The sequence below is a fragment of the Chelonia mydas genome, chromosome 10 (assembly GCF_015237465.2).
Source record: "Chelonia mydas isolate rCheMyd1 chromosome 10, rCheMyd1.pri.v2, whole genome shotgun sequence".
Classification (NCBI taxonomy): Eukaryota; Metazoa; Chordata; order Testudines; family Cheloniidae; genus Chelonia; species Chelonia mydas.
In genome coordinates, this window is record NC_051250.2 from 34,639,715 (window position 1) to 34,661,445 (window position 21,731).

Sequence of the window (21,731 nt, forward strand, 5' to 3'; positions counted from 1 at the left end):
TACCTTGGTAATGCCAGAGAGCAGCCCTGCCACCCCTCTGTCTCGATTCCCAGCTGATTTTTCCCAGCTTTAACCTATAAACGGCTGGTATCTTTCCACATTACTGGTGGATACCTTCATCTGGGCAGATGTTCTCTGCAGATGGGTGTTCCAGGCAGCCAGAGGGTTAAGCAGCATGTTGCCCTTCCCCATTGCAGACTCAGTTCACTCCCATTCGAGAGCTGAAGGCAGCAGTGATCTCTCTGTGGCACATGCTGCCTGAGGCCAGCCCTGAATCTCCATTCCCCTCCTGCACTTAGATGGGCTAGTGACCATCCAGAGTGTGCCCTGTGAACAGGCGAGAGTCCATATTCCCACCATTAAAAATCGCCCTCAGCAAGCTGCAAATGTCCACCTCCCACTGATAGCAGCACGTGCCCTGCTACCGTTCATCCTGTCGTGGGTCTGAGCCAGATCACTAGCACTGCTCTACTGTCACGGCCTTCTGTACGCTCCAGCGCTCAGGAGTGGTATTCAGCAGCCCAGACCCTTGCATGCTGTGGCACCCCAGCACAGCAGGGGTGAGACTCTGCAGCAGCTTCCTACACTCTGGGGTGATGCTACTAAGTTATGAAAACAATCAGTACAATGTCTACCACACTCCTTGTGCGATTCACTAAATGGGCCTTCAGTCTCTGGGTGCTAATGTGCTCAGAACTCCCATTCATCTCCACTAGAGTCATAGGTACTCAGCACCTCGGAAAATCAGAGCCTGTGAATTTTTATTTTTATTGCGCTGCAGGTTCGTGTCTCACCAGTGCATCATTGTACTACAGATGCTGGAAGAAGCAAGAGGTTCTGGCACTTGGGGAAATGTGCAGCAGGCAGTTTGGGCTCTAGGATAAGCACCCAAGCCAAATGATCAAGAGTGGTAGTGAAATAGTGAATGTGGACAATGGGATCTTAATAGTGTATATTTCACACTCACCACTGAAATGGATGGGGCAGTTCACACCTCACAGCCTGTGGTTTCAGGCTGCCTGCACACTCAGGCAGACAACACATCAGTTATGCTCAATTCACATTTGAAAGACGAGTTCTTACGGTTGCAAAGAAAAGGCAGCTTTGCTGTTTATTTGAGCTTTGCTGCTGGATCCAGGATTCTGCGTTGTGCGTGGGGCCCTGACTCTGGCAATTAGGGTATATCTAAACTTGAAACGCTACAGCGGTACAGCTGCAGTGGTTCCATGCGGACAACAGCGACGAGAGGGGTTCTCCCATCAGCTGATGGAATCCACCTCCTGTGAGGCAGGAGCTAAGGCAACAGGAGAACTCTGTCGTTGATCTAGCGTCGTCCACACCGGGCTTAGGTTGGCTTAACTGTGTCGCTCAGGGGTGTGGATTTTTCACACCCCCTTGAGAAACGTGGCTATCCCGATATAGGTTTTCAGTGTAGACTGGCCCTTACAGACAGTAACTGGTCCTGCTGCCATCCTGTGGGTTACGTCTGGATTATCAGCCCCATTTCACATGTGAGGCTATGAGGCAGAGAGAGAGGGAAAGCAACTTGCCCAAGGTCACTCAAGGCGTGAGGGCCAGATCCAGCATTAGGACTCCCTGAGCAGTTCCTGGTTCCTAGCCCTGTATTTAAACAGCTAGAACACATGGGACACATCTGGCTCAGGATAAAGAGGTTATAACAATGGGAGGTAACTAGCCAGCCAGCAGCTTGTCCTTGCTCAGACTTACTTGGTAGCAGCAGGTTTAGAATTCTAGTTTTGGTTCAGCACCCAGAGAGAAGGGAAGCACCTTGAAGGAGAGGCCCATGAGGGTGGTTTCTTTGCCTGCCTGTAGTGGGTCTTTGGAAGGATCCCTAATGCCTGTAATACATCAGCCCTTCGCGTGGCTGATCTAGCAATGGGTTGTATCCCACAGAATATTCTAGCTCTTTCAGATCTAAAACTGACTATTTCTTTTCTGGTTGCCCCAAATCTTCCCTAATGTTCAAAATCAGAGAGGGAGATTTGAAACAAGCGTATCCTGCATCTGACCCTGTCTCCACTAGCTCCGAGATTTTCCCAAAAGTCTCCTAGGCCCAGATCCACACAGCTAGTTAGGCTCCGAACTTCCACAGAAAGCAACAGAAGTTAGGAGCCTAAATACCTTCATGGTCCTAAGCCCTGATCACTCTGTGCCTCAGTTTCTCTATCTGTAAAACGGGGAATGATGGTAGTAGGCTACCTCTCCAGTGTACTGCGAGGATTAACTCCTGCCTGTAAAATGCTTTAAAGAAGAAATTGTTATCTAAGGGCATGGTTACACTTGCAGATGTAGCGCGCTTTGAGTTAAACCAGCCTTCATAGAGAGCAGTAGGGAAAGCGCTGCAGTCTGTCCACACAGACAGCTTCAAGCGCACTGGCGTGGCCACATTTGTGGCACTTGCAGCGGCATTGGGAGCGGTGCATTATGGGCAGCTATCCCAGCATGCAAGTGAGTGCAGCATGCTTTTCAAATGGTGGGGGTGGAGTGTGACAGGGAGTGTGTTGTGTGTATGTGGGGGGAGAGAGTGGGTTTTTGGGGGGCTGAGAGCATGTCAGCATGGTGTCTTGTAAGCTCAGACAGCAGCAAACCCCCCTCTCCCCTCCCCTGCACTTCTCTCGCTCCCACACAGCATTCCACACTAATGGTTGCTTTGTCTCGGAGCAGATAAGCAGCTGGCTGTCAGAAATGGAGCTTTCAAAGGGCATTTCCGCATTCCTGTAGCGATTCAAAAACAATGACAAGAGTGGTCACTTGACTTAAGGGGATTATGGGATGTTTCCGGAGGCTGATCAGAGCGCAGTAAAGCAACACCTCATTCACACTGGCGCTGCAGCGCTCCAGCGGAGGGCGCAGCAAACATTATTCCACTTGCCGAGGTGGAATACCAGCAACGCTGTAGCTGCGGAGTCAGAGCGCTCTACGTGCTTTGCCAGTGTGGACGGGTAGTGAGCTAGTGCGCCCGGGGCTCTTTTATTGCACTGTAACTCGCAAGTGTAGCCAAGCCCTAAGTTATCCTAGGTTTGTGTCCAGCAAGCGTTGCTTCTGAGTCCCAGCCTCTCAAGCTACAGCCCAGTACATCAGACCTTTGCATATCTGTGCAGTACTCAATGGTAGGAAATGAGGTGAAATTCACCACAGCCAGAATCAGTACAGCAGTGTCAGTGCTAGCTTGTCTCTTTAGTCTGGCTGCAGTTAGCAGGGCTCTGAGGCAATGCAGTCAGACTAGCTTGTGGAGCAGCTCAGAACTGGATGAGAGCTGAGACAGAGCCTTTATTGCTGCTGATTGATGTGTTTGAAAACCCACCCCTGCCTCCTGTGATTTTGCTGAACACAAACTACCTTCTGCCACGGAGCAACTGGAATGCCAGTCTACCAAATGCCAGAGGTATAGCTTCACCAGTGCTAAATTTCTCAAATATACTCCTGTAATCCTTGAGGGTGGAGGATTCCCGCTGTGCACTGGCACAGTCCTTGTTAAGGAACTGAACAGAGGCAGAAAATTCTCTCCCTAACAGTGGTGCAGATTTGATCGGATACCACTCATCATTGCACCATAGGCAGCAGCCCCTGAATCAGTCTGTGAACCCAGAGAGAACCACAGGGTCTCTGTCCGGCAGCCTATGTAAAGAATCCTATTTACATCCATTACAACAGAGTCCTGTCTCTTCTGTGTTGCTACAGACAGTACAATCATTAGGTAAATCCAGGATTTTGGTGCCCAGCAGGAATAGATCCTTTCTAAATGGACAAATCAGCTGATCTTCCACTGCCCAGTGCATGCTAGCACTGCACCATAGAATAAACTAAATGCCACGCAGAAGGGGTGTGAGTGACTCCTAGAAAGGATTTAGCACGGGGTGAACAAACTTTTTGACCTGAGGGCCACATCTGGGAATAGAAATTGTATGGCAGGCCATGAATGCTCACAAAATTGGGGTTGGGGTGTAGGAGGGGGTGAGGGTTCTGGGGTGGAGCTGGGGATCAGGTGTTTGGGGTGGAGGAGGGGGCGCCAGGCTAGGATCAAGGGGTTCAGAGGGCAATAGGGGGATCAGGGCTGGGGCAGGAGGTTGGAGTGTGGGAAGGGGTGCAGGTTCCGGATGGGGGAGCAGTCTCTGGGGATGGGGGGTTTGGGGTGCAAGAGGGTGCTCTGGGCTGGGATCAAGGGGTTCAGAGGGTGAGGGGGGATAAGGGTTGGGGCAGGTGTTTGGGGTGCAAGGAGAGGCTCAGGGGTGCAGGCTCCAGGCAGCACTTACCTCAAGCGGCTCCCGGAAGCAGCAGCAGCATGTTCCTTCTCCACCTCCTATGCAGAGGCACGGCAAGGCAGCTGTGCATGCTGCCCCATCTGTAGGCACCGCCCCTGCAGCTCCCATTGGCTGTGGTTCCCTGCCAATGGGAGCTGCAGGGATGGCACTTGGTGTGAGGGCAGCATGCAATGCGGAGGCCCATGCCTGCTCCTATGCGTAGGAGCTTGGGGAGGGGCCATGCTGCTGCTTCCGGGAGCCACATGGCATGGTCCCCAACCCTGCTCCCTGGCTGGAGCGCCAGAGCGGGGCAAGCCCCAGACCCCACTCCCCAGCGGGAGCTTGAGGGCTGGATTAAAACAGCTGGCGGGCTGGATCTGGCCCACCTGCCATAGTTTGCCCACCCCTGATTTAGCAGGTCCATGCCACTCTCTCGGTGCTAGAAATAATCTGTTTCTAATTTTGTAAAAGCTTGTTTTAGAAGATTCTGTTTCTTATTTGATTGTGGTTTTGCTGACTGATCCTTCCTCCAAGTTAACACTAAAGAATGAACCCCATCTGAGCGATCATGTAGTTACCCACCAGTGTTTTATTCTGCTGACTAACCTCTGCCTCGAATCATTGTGGGTTTGAAAAGACACGGTAAATCTTCATTTCCTCTCACGTTCTTAATAGAGCTTAGAACAGTAGCAATTGAAAATTTAAAAGATCCATGCAGCTCTTGGATTGGAGCAGGTGACAAGCTTTGTATGCGGACCCAAGGCTGTTGAGCCAACCAGTTTGCTGCATGAAAGGCTAATGAAAATGAGACCAAACTCCTTAGCCAGGCGGTGTTCTTCCTGCATCACAAAGGATGGAGATTTCCTGCCTTCTTCACAATAGCAGCCTGATCCAAAGCCCGGTGAAGCCAGTGGGCTTTGGATCAGGTTGTTAGAGAGGGTAATTGTAAAACTAGAAGTGTCGCTTAAGCACCTATGAAATGCCATGTAGGGTTTATAGTCACTAGGTGGGAGCTCTGCAGTGAGTACATACACCCATAACAGTGACTCAGTAAACCCAAAGGTGTCCTATCTGTTATATATTAGCTACAAGAGGTCATGTTACAAATACTTTCTCCCCCCACCATTGCCACACCTCAATAAATAGGGATTGCATAGGGGAGTTCCGCAAGGCTTTGGGGCATTACCTAGCCCATTGGCTTAAGTAGTCTCAGCAATTGCTGCATGCCTCACTCTCCTACTGTCTCTGGCCAGGGGATCTCTAGCTGTAGATGCCTTGGCAAAGCCCCCATTTGTGAGGAGCTCTGTCCTGTGCAGAAGGTGCTGCTGCGTCCAGACCATCCTGCTGCCCTTACTTGAGTCTGAGCTCTGACCCTTAGAGAGTCACCAGCATGCTGCCTTGGTACAGTGCTATCCTGCACCAGATCTATAACTACCATTCACCGCAGTTAAGCAAAATGCTGTCACGTATCAGGCAATGCCTGACTACAAAGGTACATCTGCCCTGCAGGCCTCTGGATTCTTCCAGGTGAGGGAATCTTAGCACACAACAATGGGGGGTGGGGGGAGAGGAATTAAATCAACCACTTCCTGCAGTAAACTACCCAGGAGAACAGGTCTGAGGGAAGCCCCCATGCACCTGAGTATGCACACAAATTACACATGAAATATTTGAAAAATGCAGACAATTGTCCCAGTTTGCAATAAGACACACCTCTCCGAGCAGGTCTGTAGCAGCAGTAGGATTTAGTATTCTACAGACACCATCAGTGAGGAATATAACTAGGGAATAAGTCTCTAAACATCAGTTGTCAATGGGAACAAGCGAACCAAACGCCATAGAACAGGCCTTTGCTAATCTCCAATTTGAGTACAGACTCTTTTCCAGAGCGCAGCAGGGAGCTACTGGATCATTAAGACGGTTAATGTCACTCACAGGATGTTTGCCAGGAGCTCTGGGCTCATTCCTGCTCCTGTTTCAGTCAACAGGAATTTTGCTGTTGACTTCAGTGGGAGTATTAAAGAGTTACAGCTCTACTGCACTTGTCAGATCTACACACACTCTTACTCTCCTTGACTCTTAAGTGGGTTCTTTGCTCGTTAAGTCATGGGATTGACCCCTCTGCGCTGGAGCTCCCAGTCTTGGTTAGCAAGGCCATGCCATTTTCAGCACTCTTGTGGCAGAGACTGGGTAGGGGTGCTAAGCAAGGGGAGTGGAAGTTTGGCAGCGTAAGTATTGTGGTATGCTGTGTGTCAGTAAATGGAGCACTTGTCCTGCCCCAGCATGAATGAGGGTCTTGTCTGGGCCCACTCTGAGCGCTACACCTGCTTTTAGGGATGTAAGTGTCTATAGTGCCAGATTCGTTGGCTCTGCTGTGTGGCAAGAGGCTGATGCTCAGGCTTTATCTGTTGATAATGCTCCTGCACTCTGGCTTCTGACCTGTAGATGCATTTCAGCTCTCACCCAGCTTAGCTCCCAGAAGCAGCTCCATTGTCCAATGCCAGGGTGAGGAAACTTAAGCAGAGCTGCCCTTTTTTCTGGTGCTAGTTAGTGGTGCCTTTCTAAATTTCAATTAATTTTGAAAACCATCTCCAAGTGAGCTTGAAATGGTTTGTCAAAATTGATTTCTCCAGGGAGCTAAACAAGTAATGACATGAAATTCCATTCCTTGGTGGAAGATGCTGTGATGCACCATCAGCTGCCTCTTCACTGCATGTTCGATAAGATTGCCTCATTCGGGGGCAGCTCTAAATTTTAACCAGTGCTATTTGCACACAGCATAGGGAGCTGTGAGTGATGATTGGAAGAAGGAGGTGATGTGCTGCTGAAAGGCCAGCTATTCAGAGGTCTTGGGATCAGTGTGTATGGGGTGGGGAGAGATGGGGTTGTCTCCTTGAGATCCATGGCTGCAGTGTTTCTGGATTAGCCTTCATGGCACACAGAGAGGGAGGAGCAGGGTCCCATTCCCCAAACGATTTAAATCCACTTTGCTCTCATTGCTAAGTTTACTTAGCTGTTCTGGATTGTTTTGTTAATGTCCCAACTGGGGGCTCTCCCCTTCAGGCAAAGCCCTTTGTTCCAGAGCTCCTGCTGGCCAAAGAAATTCATAGAGTGTAAATCCAGAATTAGATAATCTACTCTGACCTCCTGTAAATCACAGGCCATTAAATTTCACCCAGTTTCCCCTGCACTGAGCCCAATAACTTGTGTTTGAGTAAAGCACATCTTCCAGAACAGCATGCAGTCTTGATTTGAATACACCAAGAGATGGAGAATTCACCACTTCCCTTGGGAGTTTGGTCCAGTGTTTAATCACCCTCACCTAAAAATGTGTGCCTTATTTCCAATTTGAATTTGTCAGCCCTCTGCTTCTAGCCATTGGTTCTTGTTATGTCTTTCTTTGCTAGATTAAAGAGCTTGTTAATACTTGGTATTTTCTCCTCATGAAGGTTCTTATCCCCTGCAATCCAGTGACCTCACAATCATCTTGTTGGCAAGCTAAACAAATTGATCTCCTTAAATCCCTGTCAGGCATTTTTCTCCAGCCCTTGAGACATTGATGTGGCTTTTCGTTGCACCTTCTCCAATTTTCAAATAACTTTTAAAAATGTGGCCACCAGCTCTGGAGGCACCATTCCAGTGTCAGTCTCACCCATGCTGTATGCAGAGGTGAAATCACCTACCTATTGCTACTCACTACTCCGCTATTTATGCATTAGCCTTTTTTGCCACAGCATCACACTGGGAGCTGTTGTTGAGTTGCTCATCCACTATGACCCCCGGATTGTTTGTGGCATCACTGCATTCCAGAATACAGCCCCCCATTCTGTAGGTCTGGCCTGCAGTCCTTCTTCCTACATGTATGACTTTGCATTTGGCTGCATTCAAACACATTTTGTTGGAATGGGCCCAGTTTACCAACCAATCCAGTACTGGTTAAGATGCCACTTCAGAGCCTAGCACCATGGTGACCTGATCAGGGGTGCCGGAACAGGGTGGACCAAGGGGCCATGGCCTCCCACTTTATACTGGCCACAAGGGCATGTGATGGGGAAGAGGGGGTGGAGAGGTGCGAGTGGGGGGATGGGGCTTGGGGGGGGGGGGGGAAGAGGCGGTGTGAGGGCAGGGCCTTGGGGAGAAAGGGCAGTGCGAGGTCAGAGCCTTGGGGGAATAGGCGGCGCAAGGGCAGGGCCTTGGGGAGAAGGGTGGGGCCATGGTTCGGGAACCTGTGCCTCCCCCCCGTCCTTTTAGGGCACTTCTGCCACTCCTGGACCTGATCCTAACTGGGATCTTTGGGTCCCAGGGACTATCAATATTTAGCTGCTTCAGCTTCTCCCAGCCCCCCTCTTGATGCCACTCCATCCCCTGCAACAGCAATGGAGCTGCTGGGCACCCCTCCGTGTGGATTAATAGTGTTGGCTGACAATTAATGCCCTTGACCCAAGCACTAGGATGGAAGTGAAGATGCAAAGGATGAGGCAGGAAGCCTTGCTAGAAGAAAGGCTTTAGTCAAACACAGGTGATTGGGCTCACTGCAGGAGTGCTGGGATGGAATTCTCTGGCCTGTGATAGAAAGGAGGTCAGTGGCTAAATTAACTATTCCTTCTGGCCCTAAAATCAATTCCATGAGGCGTGTCAGCTCTTTCATGAATGAAACATGTTCCTTGCACATGATACACTCTACAGAACACCCGCTGGGGGGAGCATTATTTCCAAAACTAAAGAGATTTTTTACCCACAGCCCCTCAGGATCCTATTATATACACCATTTAAAAACAAACCAACCTGAATGTTTGAACAGTAAAAGCTGAATTGCACAGTCCCTACCCCCTTTAGAGGGGCATTAGAGAACGGGCTTCATATATTCCCCCAACCTAGCCCCTCCCACTCTTCTTTTTGAGGTTCTGCACTGTTCTCCATGTGACAAAACCATCACGCATGCTAATGAAATTGACATGGTCTGCTTGAGTGGAATAGCAAGGTGGGGCTGCAGGGCAGGGATAAGGGGCATTGGCAGAGCTGCATAGGGAAGGCCAGGGCTGGAACAGCAAGGGGCTGCAGGTCAGATTTGGCCCAATTCTCCCATTAATTTTTGAAGTTCAAATGCTGATTATAAATCACCAAAACCAAATGATGTTCGCTGAGCTGCCAAGAAGACTCTAGATGGAAGCGGATCCTGGTGTTTAGTTGTAGGGTGCAGGGAGGGTTGCAGATGATGTTCCTGACAGTAAATAAACCTGTACAAACTAAAACAAGCCCTATAGTCACTTACTGCCAAATACTGTTGCTGTGAAGTCAAAGCCTGAGCTGGATTCTTGCTGGCTCTACAGAACGGTCTCAAGCCCTAATAAGCACATTGGAGCAGCCACACAGCTCAAATCTTAACATTCAATATATGGGAAATGGACCTGGAAGCACAAAGGGGGAATAGATGGGCAGCTTCTGCTTTGAATTCCTGTCCCACCACACCTCTTTCCCTACTATATACAGACACTTCCCCTAGGTGGCAGTAGAGGACAGTTAGACATAGGCAAGTCGGCCTGGAAAGTTGCCCATAGCTTCTGTTAACCGCAGATTCCCATCAATACGTTTTGTTTCATCGTTTATGGGAAAGATCTGTTTGTGGCCAGTACTGGGGCCTAGAGACCCCAGTGATGGACACAGCAGGTTTGCCGTGACAAAGCAGGCTGGACATAGATTTATGGGTGCTGAGATGGGACTTCTAGCAAGATAAAGGAAACCAAATCCACCACACTGGACCCAGCTAGATCAGTATCCTGCTTCCAACAATGACTCAGAGGAAGGTGAGCAATACCCATAATGCAGCTGGCCAACCGTGCAGTGCTCCATGTAGGGGAAATGTTCTCCTGTGTCCCACTGATGGACGCTTACACTCTGACTCATGCATGCTCATCACCATCTTAGCTGGAGGTGTGTCACAAATGTGTCATGAAGGGGTGTAAAGCCACCCTTTGTTTAAATCTAGCCACAAAATTTGATTCCATGGTGCTTTTCAGCCAGATGGAGGTTTTCCCCAAGGTTCGTAAGAATCCCTCTTTTAACGTAAAGAACTGGTTAAGAGTCTAAAGCCCCTAGCTGGCTTTGAAACAAGGGGAGCTGTGTATCTAAATCCTCTAGACCAGTGGTCTCCAAACTTTTTGGCTTGCACACCCCCAGGGCGAAGACTGGAAGACCTGCCACAGGCCCGCCGCCGGAGGGGAACACCAGCCGTGGACATGCAGAGCTGCTGCCAAAGAAAAAAAAACGGAGTGCCGTCCAGCGGCGCTCCTGTGGCCGCACGCCCCCGGGATCATCTCGTGCAACCCAGTTTGGAGACGACTGCTCTAGACAGCTACAAAAGTTTCCTTGCACTGTTAGACTTCTCCTCTCATTTACTCACAGTGAGGTACGTTTCTTGCCATGGATCTTTCAAAAACCTGCTTTGAACTCAACAGGATGTCTGTGACAGGAGGCAGAGGCCCCATCTGCTCACAGGCAGACAAGGGGCTAATTCCTGCCTCTGATCGCCACAGGTGCGCGGACAAGATGGAGTCAGGAGGCTGATGGCAGAACCAGGAATACAACCAAGATCTCCTGACCCCTAGCCTGATGCTCTCGCCACTGGCCCATGCAGAGAAAAAGAACTGCCCCCTTTCCTCGCAGATGGTATGTACCCTGAATCAGCACCCACTGTTCCAAGAGCTTGTCAAAGCAAAGGATAGATCTGTGACTAATGGTTTTGGAGCATTTCTCTTTGGCTGTTCTATGCAGATGGCTATGACACTGACACAATCAATCCTGTTGGAACTGCTGACCTCTACCATGGCATTGATAGTGAATGTTAATGGGGCTTCTCATCACTAACCAGCTAAACATGGATGGAGCTTCGTGATTTAGAGCAATTGCTCCAGGGTCTAGTCTGGGTTCTCAGTGCTTCATTATTATTTAAAACACAAAACTGCACAACTGCACTGCAATTCACTGGATGACTAGACTACTCAATGACCCAGCCACAAACCCACATGGACCTTCAGCCTTCAATCCCTCACCTTCACCTCTGCCCCAAATGCCTCTGAGAAAGGGACTTTGCAGCCTGCCCAAAACATTAACACATTGAGGCCCCACGGTTGCTTACAGTTTTCTTTTACACCACATGCTCTGATACACCACACTCAGCACTGTGGCATCAACACTAGAGAGAGAGAGAGAGAGAGAGACATGAGCTTCAAATTATACCATCAGGACAGCTAGCCAGCCAGCAGAGTCAGAGATATGGCTTTCTTCCTCATGGGAGCTTCCCCACCCCTCACCCCCAGAGCTGATAGGTGCTGGGAGCATGGGTGTGTAGAGACTCAGAGCTGCACTGACAGGCTCCAGAGAGAGGTCTCTGTGATGCTAGCTCCAGAGAATGGCTGTGATTGCTGTGTACCTCAAGGGGAACTGAGGCAAGCTCTTTGCTTTCTTTACCATCTTTCAGGTAAGTGCTGGTTCTGGCTTTGATCCTTAGATTTTTCAGGCTTACCTGTGGGTGTGACTGAGCTGTTCATTTCCTGTGAGGTTGTTGGCAGTGGACAGTTGCTAGCAGTTTAATCCCACCTCCTCTCTGTAATCAACTGGGTTAGAGGAGCTATAATCCAGATGCATTTGCTAGTATTTAAGAGCATCTCTCATAGTTATGGCAACCAGCAGGTGGTAGGATCCTAGCAACTGACAGGCTGGCGGGCAGCCTAGGCTTGGGGGGGTTGTGATGGGGTGTCTAGTTAAAAAGGACCAATTAGCCCCATAAGAGGCTGCACCTGGGGGAGAGCAGGGCTGTTAAGGCCTAATGGCTAATGAAGCCCAGCTGCAGAGGAGCTGGGCTAGGCAGGAAGTTGGTGGTAAGAGGGGGCTGTAGGGAGGAGCTCTGCAGTCACTCCCTAGAGGTAGGAGTTGGCAAGAGACAAGGAGGACTAGGGGGAGACTAAGCCCTGGGATCCTGCCTTGAACTACAGACTCTAACAAGAGCCCAAGAAGGGTGAAACAGCCACAGGGAACAGCAGAAGCCCCTCTGCTAACACAGAGAGGGCCAAAGCTAGAGACAAAAGGTAGGGAGCAGCCCAGTGGGGTCTGGGATTGTGTAGACTGCAGATGCTAGTCATAGGGTCCATGGGCTGGAACCCAGAGTAGTGGGCTGGCCTGTGTTCCCCTACCAGCCACTGAGGAAGGGGCACAATCTGGACAATGGATTGGGAGACAGTCCAGAGAGATTGATACCCCAGAAGGGGAAAACTAGTGAGCTGGCTGGAGGGCCAAACCCTGAAGAGGGAGTAACCTGACTCCAGAGACAGAGAGACTCTGGGGGTGAGAACCTGAAGGAGGGAGTGTCAGACTGGTTGTGCACTAATCCCCAGATCAGACCCAAAAAGGCACCCAGTGGTGATAGTGAACCCCATGATGGGGCGTTAAAGTGAGACCTGCATGGAAAAGCATTTTCCTCGTATATGGGCAAACTGTTGCAGTTCTGACCATGTAGGTATTCCATTGCACTGGGGAGACTCCACTGAGCAGTGTTTTCTCTAGGATTAGCTACTTGTATTTCCTTTAGAATCATAGAATATCAAGGTCGGAAAGGACCTCAGGAGGTCATCTAGTCTAACCCCCTGCTCAAAGCAGGACCAATCCCCAACTAAATCATCCCAGCCAGGGCTTTGTCAAGTCTGACCCTAAAAACTCTAAGGAAGGAGATTCCACCACCTCCCTAGGTAACTCATTCCAGTGCTTCACCACCCTCCTAGTGAAAAAGTTTTTCCTAATATCCAACCTAAACCTTCCCCACTGCAACTTGAGACCATTACTCCTTGTTCTGTCATCTGCTACCACTGAGAACAGTCTAGATCCATCCTCTTTGGAACCCCCTTTCAGGTAGTTGAAAGCAGCTATCAAATCCCCCCCTCATTCTTCTCTTCCGCAGACTAAACAATCCCAGTTGCCTCAGCCTCTCCTCATAAGTCATGTGTTCCAGTCCCCTAATCATTTTTGTTGCCCTCCGCTGGACTCTTTCCAATTTTTCCACATCCTTCTTGTAGTGTGGGGCCCAAAGCTGGACACAGTACTCCAGATGAGGCCTCACCAATGCCCTCGGATCGCTACCCCTTCCTGCTTCTCCATGTGGGCACCAATGATACTGCCAAGAATGACCCTGAGTGGATCACTGCGGACTACGTGGCTCTGGGAAGAAGGATAAAGGAGTTTGAGGCACAAGTGGTGGTCTCGTCCATCCTCCCCGTAGAAGGAAAAGGCCCAGGTAGAGACCGTTGAATCGTGGAAGTCAACGAACGGCTACGCAGGTGGTGTCGGAGAGAAGGCTTTGGATTCTTTGGCCATGGGATGGTGTTCCAAGAAGGAGGAGTGCTAGGCAGAGACGGGCTCCACCTAACAAAGAGAGGGAAGAGCATCTTCGGAAGCAGGCTGGCTAACCTAGTGAGGAGGCTTTAAACTAGATTCACTGGGGAGAATCTAAAGCCCTGAGGTAAGTGGGGAAGTGGGAGACCGGGAGGAAGCAGGAGCAGGAGAATGCGAAAGGGGAGGGCTCCTGCCTCATACTAACAAAGCAGGACAAACAGCAAGTTATCTCAAGTGCCTATACACAAGTGCAAGAAGCCTGGGAAACAAGCAGGGAGAACTGAAAGTCCTGGCACGGTCAAGGAATTCTGATGTGACTGGAATAACAGAGACTTGGTGGGATAACTCACATGACTGGAGTACTGTCATGGATGGATATAAACTGTTCAGGAAGGACAGGCAGGGCAGAAAAGGTGGGGGAGTTGCATTGTATGTAAGAGAGCAGTATGACTGCTCAGAGCTCCGGTATGAAACTGCAGAAAAACCTGAGTGTCTCTGGATTAAGTTTAGAAGCGTGAGCAACAAGGGTGATGTCATGTGGGAGTCTGCTATAGACCACAGGACCAGGGGGATGAGATGGACGAGGCTTTCTTCCGGCAACTAACGGAAGTTACTAGAGCGCAGGCCCTGGTTCTCATGGGAGACTTCAATCACCCTGATATCTGCTGGGAGAGCAATACAGCGGTGCACAGACAATCCAGGAAGTTTTTGCAAAGTGTAGGGGACAATTTCCTGGTGCAAGTGCTGGAGGAACCAACTAGGGGCAGAGCTCTTCTTGACCTGCTGCTCACAAACTGGGAAGAATTAGTAGGGGAAGCAAAAGTGGATGGGAACCTGGGAGGCAGTGACCATGAGATGGTCGAGTTCAGGATCCTGACATGGGGAAGAAAGGAGAGCAGCAGAATACGGACCCTGGACTTCAGAAAAGCAGACTTTGACAACCTCAGGGAACTGATGGGCAGGATCCCCTGGGAGAATAACATGAGGGGGGAAAGGAGTCCAGGAGAGCTGGCTGTATTTTAAAGAATCCTTTTTGAGGTTACAGGGACAAACCATCCCGATGTGTAGAAAGAATAGTAAATATGGCAGGCGACCAGCTTGGCTTAACAGTGAAATCCTTGCTGATTTTAAACACAAAAAAGAAGCTTACAAAAAGTGGAAGATTGGACAAATGACTAGGGAGGAGTATAAAAATATTGCTCGGGCATGCAGAAGTGAAATCAGGAAGGCCAAATCACACCTGGAGGTGCAGCTAGCAAGAGATGTTATGAGTGAAAAGAAGGGTTTCTTCAGGTATGTTAGCAACAGGAAGAAAGTCAAGGAAAGTGTGGGCCCCTTATTGAATGAGGGAGGCAACCTAGTGACAGAGGATGTGGAAAGAGCTAATGTACTCATTGCTTTTTTTGCCTCTGTCTTCACGAACAAGGTCAGCTCCCAGACTACTGCACTGGGCAGCACAGCATGGGGAGGAGGTGACCAGCCCTCTGTGGAGAAAGAAGTGGTTCGGGACTATTTAGAAAAGCTGGATGAGCACAAGTCCATGGGGCCGGATGCGCTGCATCCGAGAGTGCTAAAGCAGTTGGCGGATGTGATTGCAGAGCCATTGGCCGTTATCTTTGAAAACTCATGGCGATCAGGGGAGGTCCCGGACAACTGGAAAAAGGCTAATGTAGTGCCCATCTTTAAAAAAGGGAAGGAGGAGGATCCTGGCAACTACAGGCCAGTCAGCCTCACCTCAGTTCCTGGAAAAATCATGGAGCAGCTCCTCAAGGAACCAATTCTTGAAGCACTTAGATGAGCGGAAAGTGATCAGGAACAGTCAGCATGGATTCACCAAGGGCAAGTCATGCCTGACTAATCTAATTGCCTTCTATGACGAGATAACTGGCTCTGTGGATGAGGGGAAAGCAGTGGATGTGTTGTTCTTTGACTTTAGCAAAGCTTTTGACACAGTCTCCCACAGTATTCTTGCCAGCAAATTAAAGAAGTATGGGCTGGATGAATGGATGATAAGGTGGACAGAAAGCTGGCTAGATTGTCGGGCTCAACGGGTAGTGATCAATGGCTCGATGTCTAGTTGGCAGCTGGTATCAAGTGGAGTGCCCCAAGGGTCGGCCCTCAGGCCGGTTTTGTTCAATATCTTCATTAATCTGGAGGATGGTGTGGATTGCACCCTCAGCAAGTTTTGCAGATGACACTAAACTGGGAGGAGAGGTAGATACGCTGGAGGGTAGGGATCGGATACAGAGGACCCTAGACAAATTAGAGGATTAGGCCAAAAAAAATCTGATGAGGTTCAACAAGGACACGTGCAGAGTCCTGCATTTAGGATGGAACAATCCCATGCACCGCTACAGACTAGGGACCAAGTGGCTCGGCAGCAGTTCTGCAGAAAAGGACCTAGGGGTTACAGTGGATGAGAAGCTGGATATGAGTCAACAGTGTGCCCTTGTTGCCAAGAAGGCCAATGGCATTTTCGGATATATAAGTCGGGGCATTGCCAGCAGATCGAGGGATATGATCGTTCCCCTCTATTCGACATTGGTGAGGCCTCATCTGGAGTACTGTGTCCAGTTTTGGGCCCCACACTACAAGAAGGATGTGGAAAAATTGGAAAACGTCCAGCGGAGGGGAACAAAAATGATTAGGGGACTGGAACACATGACTTATGAGGAGAGGCTGAGGCAACTGGGATTGTTTAGTCTATGGAAGAGAAGAATGAGGGGGGATTTGATAGCTGCTTTCAACTATCTGAAAGGGGGTTCCAAAGAGGATGGATCTAGACTGTTCTCAATGGTAGCAGATGACAGAACGAGGAGTAATGGTCTCAAGTTGCAGTGGGGGAGGTTTAGGTTGGATATTAGGAAAAACTTTTTCACTAGGAGGGTGGTGAAGCACTGGAATGGGTTACCTAGGGAGGTGGTGGAATCTCCTTCCTTAGAAGTTTAAGGACAGGCTTGAGAAAGCCCTGGCTGGGATGATTTAGTTAGGGATTGGTCCTGCTTTGAGCAGGGGGTTGGACTAGATGACCTCCTGAGGTCCCTTCCAACCCTGATATTCTAGGATTCTATGCCAAATAAATTGATTCTATTCTCCCCTCCGTTTGGAAACAAGCCTAATCCCTGTCTCTGAATGCTCCTTGAATGAGGCAGATTTATCGTGATGTCTCTTCTCAGTGATACCTGCCAGCTACTGACCACAGTTACCCTTGTCCAATTAGGTAAGCCTGGACCTTCCTTGCACACGCCACCCATTCTCATAGATGAGACTTTACCTGGGACACATGTTGTCCTGAGGCAGCTGCCCCCCACATGAGCTGCTAGGAGCTGTGCTAAGCTGGTCTCAGATGGAGGCTTCCTTTTTGCAGAGCTTTCAGTCCCCTTCAGTGTAAGGAAATGGGACCACTGGGTCCACAGTTAAGTTTGACATCGGAAAAGGCTGCTTTGGACAGTCTTGCCAGCTGCTGTGTGATGAGACACAGGCAGGTTTCACTAGCTCCTTGCTAGATTTCAAGGAGATTCAAAGCTTCAGCTCCTGTCTCTCCCCCCTCTCAGGTATTTAGGTTGGGCTCTTCAGAGGGCTGCCCTCAGAACTGAAGAATAGGCAGGCCCAGACCAAGGAGAGAGAGGCAGAGAGACACACATATACTAAAATGAAAGTATCCAGAGACAGGGTTTATTTTGTCTCAGCACCAGTCCTCTGTAAGCTTCTGAAAGGTGCCTGTTTAGGTCTCTATTGCCCAGGGAGGCTGTGGATTCTCTATTACTGGAGGTTTTTAAGAGCAAGTTAGACAAACACTTGCAGGGATTGTGTAGATCCGTGGTGGGCAACGCATGGGCCGCACGGCGCCCAACAGGGTAATCCGCTGGCGGGCCGCCAGACAGTTTAACATTTGCACAGCTGCCCGCAGCTCCCAGTGACTGCGGTTCGCCATTCCTGGCCAATGGGCGCTGCGGGAAGGGGCAGCCAGCATGTACCTATGGCCCATGCCACTTCCCGCAGCTCCCATCGGTCGGAAACAGCGAACCACGGCCACAGGGAGCTGCGGGTGGCCCTGCAAATGTTAACCTATCTAGCGGCCTGCCCGCAGATTGCCCTGATGGGCCACATGTGGCCCACAGGGTGCAGGTTGCCCACCATTCGTCTAGATAATACTTAGTGCTGCTGTGAGTGCAGGGGACTGGACCAGATGACCTCTCGAGGTCCCTTCCAGTCCTATGATTCTATGATTGTCCAGGGTCTGACAGAGCCCTGGAGCCTGTTGTTCAATCGTTGTTGTTTCTGTCCTTGCTCATAGTCTGCAAGTGGGGGGCAAAGGAACAGTTCCACAGCTGACAGGAGTTCAGACTGAGGGGGACACTAGCATCTCCTCATGTTCTTATCCAAGATAACACCTTCATGGGAGGGTCTTTGCATCATTTTCCCACATATCTTGCAGCAGATTAAATTAGTGCCTCTTTGGATTGTACAGGTGTTAGTTCTGCCCTTGCTGCGGTTTCCTCCTCTAGGATTCATGGTCCATGCTTTAACGAAGCATGAAGGGAAAGATATGGGATCTGGTAGAGGCTTGCCCCAGATTTCTTGCTTTGCTTTTCATTCCTGTGGTGGAACAGAGGAAACCCTGCATCTGGATCCCCTCAGTGCCTCCCGCACACTTTCCTCAAGCAGGAAGAGACCCTTGAACAGCTCCTGTTAGACCTGAATTCAGCGCTGCTGGAGCTGTCAGCTCCCCCCTCCAGGAAATTGGGAGAGGCTGGGGGAGCTCACTTCAAGGCATTCCTCGAAATGTCAGACTGAGTGACCAGGTCAGATGGAAGCTGGGTGGAGGAGTTTCTTCTTACTCTTCTGCCTCTGGCTGGTTGGTCTTTTCACACTTTTACACACATGGTAACCAGCTGTTCCTTCCCTCACCCCCCACCCCAGATGTGTTCTTGCTCCTCCCATTGCTTTTGTTCTTGAATTATGGCCAGATGTTTCTCCTGTTTGTGTTTCCGGTCCTTAGGTCTGGAATGTGATATGCCAGCATTGAACACTGGCTTGAGTTGACCTTTTTGGCTCTCCTAGAGTCAAACACTTGGCAATGGTTGTGAACACATGCCCCTTCCTTTCTGCACAGCTCCAGAAGTCTTAGTCTGCTGCATTATGACATCTCTAGGCAGAGGTCTGCTCTCTTGTGGGTAGAAAAGAGACATGCCAGGGAACAGGCTTCTTCCTAGCTGTTGCAATGGTTGCCCAGTTGGTTTGTACATTGGCCTTGTTCAAGAAATCGCCTTAGTCACATACCAGCCTGTACTGGCTTATGAATTCATATTTTTAAATATTTAATATTTTACGGCCACATTTTCGAAAGAGGCCAGTGATTTTGGGTGTCCAATGTGAGTCACATTTGGATGGATTTTCAGAGGGGCCAACTAGTCAGCTTCCATTGACACTGGCAGAAGATGGTAGTGCTCAGCAAAACTCCCACTGACTTAAATGGACAGGGCTGCCCGGGGGGGAGGGGGGCAATTTGCCCCAGGCCCCCACGAGAGTTTTCGGTGGCAATTCAGCGGCGGGGGGTGTCCTTCAGTGCCGCCGAACACACCTGGAGTGAAGGACCTGCCGCCGCTTATTCTGCTCCGGGTCTTCAGCGGCAATTCAGAGGCGGGGGTCCTTCCACTCCAGGTCTTCGGCGAAGTGCCCCGAAGACCTGGAGTGGAAGAACCCCCGCCGCCAAAGACCCCAGACCCCCTGAATCCTCTGGGCGGCCCTGTAAATGGAAGCAGAATTTGGCCCACTGAGTTCTCAGAAAGTCGCATCTGCTGCACAGCCTCAGCTGGCCAATACATGGAACAACTTGTCTGTTCTCTCCCACCCCCTCATGGGAGGCAGATTCAAGATAAAGAGCGAAGCTTTCATTTTATATATATTATCTTTGAATTATTTTGCTCTTTTGAAAATTGCCATAAAATATTGGAGCCAAACTCAAATTCCTGCCATCTGAAACCAAACTGAAGGCCTTAGGAAAACACTGTAAAAGGTAACTGAAAAAACTTGAGAATATCTACAGGAAGATTCCTAGCACAGTGAGTTGGGGTGACACCTTTAATGGAAGATATGGGTGGTGGTTTTGAAGATAAATATACAATGGGGCTCCAGTTAACACTTTTGACATGATAGAAATATAAAAGCAAACTGTGAAACCTCAGATTGATTTAGAATGGATACATTTAAGCCTTGATTCAGGAAAACATCCCTACTCAGGAAAGCGCTTAAGTTCCAATAACTCCAACTGCATTTAAGCATAGGCTTAAGTGCTTTCCTGAATGCTTAAATCAGTTGAAGTTACTGGAATTTAAGCAAATGCTTCAAATTAAGTGGGTGCTTAGGTGCTTTCCTGAATTGGCCATATGTGTGTTCCTTTTAATAAGACTTCACTTTTCAAATTTGGAGCTGCATAAGTTTTTTTTTCTCTAGAGCCTAAATAAAGGAACAATGAACAGCACCAACAGCTAATGATGCCTTCTGAACTATTGTATTATTATGTGAACAGTGTGGGACTCGCAGCTAAGAAGAGTTTTCTTTTTTGGATTCACTGTTTCAGTTTATTTTGATAAGCAGCATATCTGGAATAAAGCTCACATCTCACAGGCCCTGTAAATACAATAACCATGCCTACAGAGGGGTTAGCAATTATACCATGCACTGCATCCTTCTCTTTCAGGGTCCTGTTCACAGAAAATGCAAGGAGCAAAACTTGGTAACTTCAGTGAAACAAGTAGCCACGTTGAAATCAGGGAGATTGTATGCAAGTAACAAAAGGGGGATTTGTTCCCCACCATAAAAACCACTAGCAATTATTCCAATATTGTTCCCTTTATATGTAATAATGTAGACAGACATTACAACTTCTCCAAAAAGCCTGTCATATCACATGAACTGTCCCTATATTTGATTTTCCTTCTTAAAAGAAAAAAAAACACACACAAAAGAAAACCCCATGGGAACATTTTTCCAGATAATTATGGAGGTAAAGAAGTGACACGAGTTAAACTTTAACTAGCTTTCCATTAGAAGCCTGATTTTGACCCACTTCTAACTTTCTCATGAAAGCTTCCTTCCTCATGAAGTTTCACATGTATGTGGGCTCTAGCCCCCCCCAAAAATGTTTGTGAACAGGCAAATTTTGAGGTTAATTTAAGGTTTCCCAAAGAGATAAAAGTTTGAGAAACTTCAGGTGTTTTGCTGTGAGAAAAGACTAGCTTCTTTGGACCTTCATCTCAAAACCAGCTTGGTCACATTTCACAGCTTCACATTTGTTCAACTGCTTTGCCCTCAATGAGAACTAGTGCCTTTAAGTGTTCTTAAGGTGCCTAGGTATTAATTTCAGAGAGATTCAGTGTGACAGCTTAGAACCTTTGAAAACTCTCTGGGATCTGGTGGAGTTTATCAAATCTGACAGTTAACTCTTTAGATGTCAGTTCTAATCTAACCTTGCAAAGGACAGAGGCCGATGGGAACAGACATAAGCATTACACTATGACCAATGTTTTCAGTGGCAAAGGTCAATGGGAGCAGAGTTAGGCCAATGCCGAACAACTTTGAAAATCCCACCTTAGAAGTCTGGGGCATTCCAAAGGTTACGCAGCTGTAACAGAGGCCAGAATTAGGCCCTAGGTACGTAAACTGAAGTTAACAGATACTTTTTGTTATCTGTCATTGTGAGTTGTTATCATTACAGGGCATTTTATATTAAAGCTGATGGGTTCACTTGAAAAGCAATTGTTGAAATACCTGAAGGCCAGCTCTGGGTATTTACATCTTTAAATCAAATCTTATTATTGGTAAGCGTCCTGACTCAGCATTAAGTGCAGGAAGCAGGCTAATCTCCCTCAAATGTTTTTATCATCAGTTATACATAATGTTCCATAATTCAGGTCAGTGTGCATAACTAACTCATGAATAAATAAAGCCGCACAAGAATACCGTGATATTTTTCTGGTTACTATAGGGTAGCTATAAAGTTACTAGCATAGAAATAACTATGTTAATGCCTGTGTTAATCATAGAAGATATGGGTTGGAGGAGACCTCAGGAGGTCATCTAATC

At 48.8% G+C, this 21,731-nt stretch overlaps 1 protein-coding gene across 3 annotated transcripts in view; it reads left to right on the forward strand.

Moving 5' to 3' along the window:
• Window positions 1–7,693, forward strand: part of DECR2 (2,4-dienoyl-CoA reductase 2) — a 40,321-nt gene extending 32,628 nt beyond the window's left edge. For all 3 annotated transcript variants that reach the window (XM_027834001.3, XM_037910877.2, XM_037910879.2), the window contains one exon: window positions 782–7,693. The gene's annotated coding sequence lies outside the window, so the exon portion shown is untranslated. The remainder of the gene's footprint in view (window positions 1–781) is intronic.
• The last annotated feature ends 14,038 nt before the right edge of the window (window positions 7,694–21,731 follow it).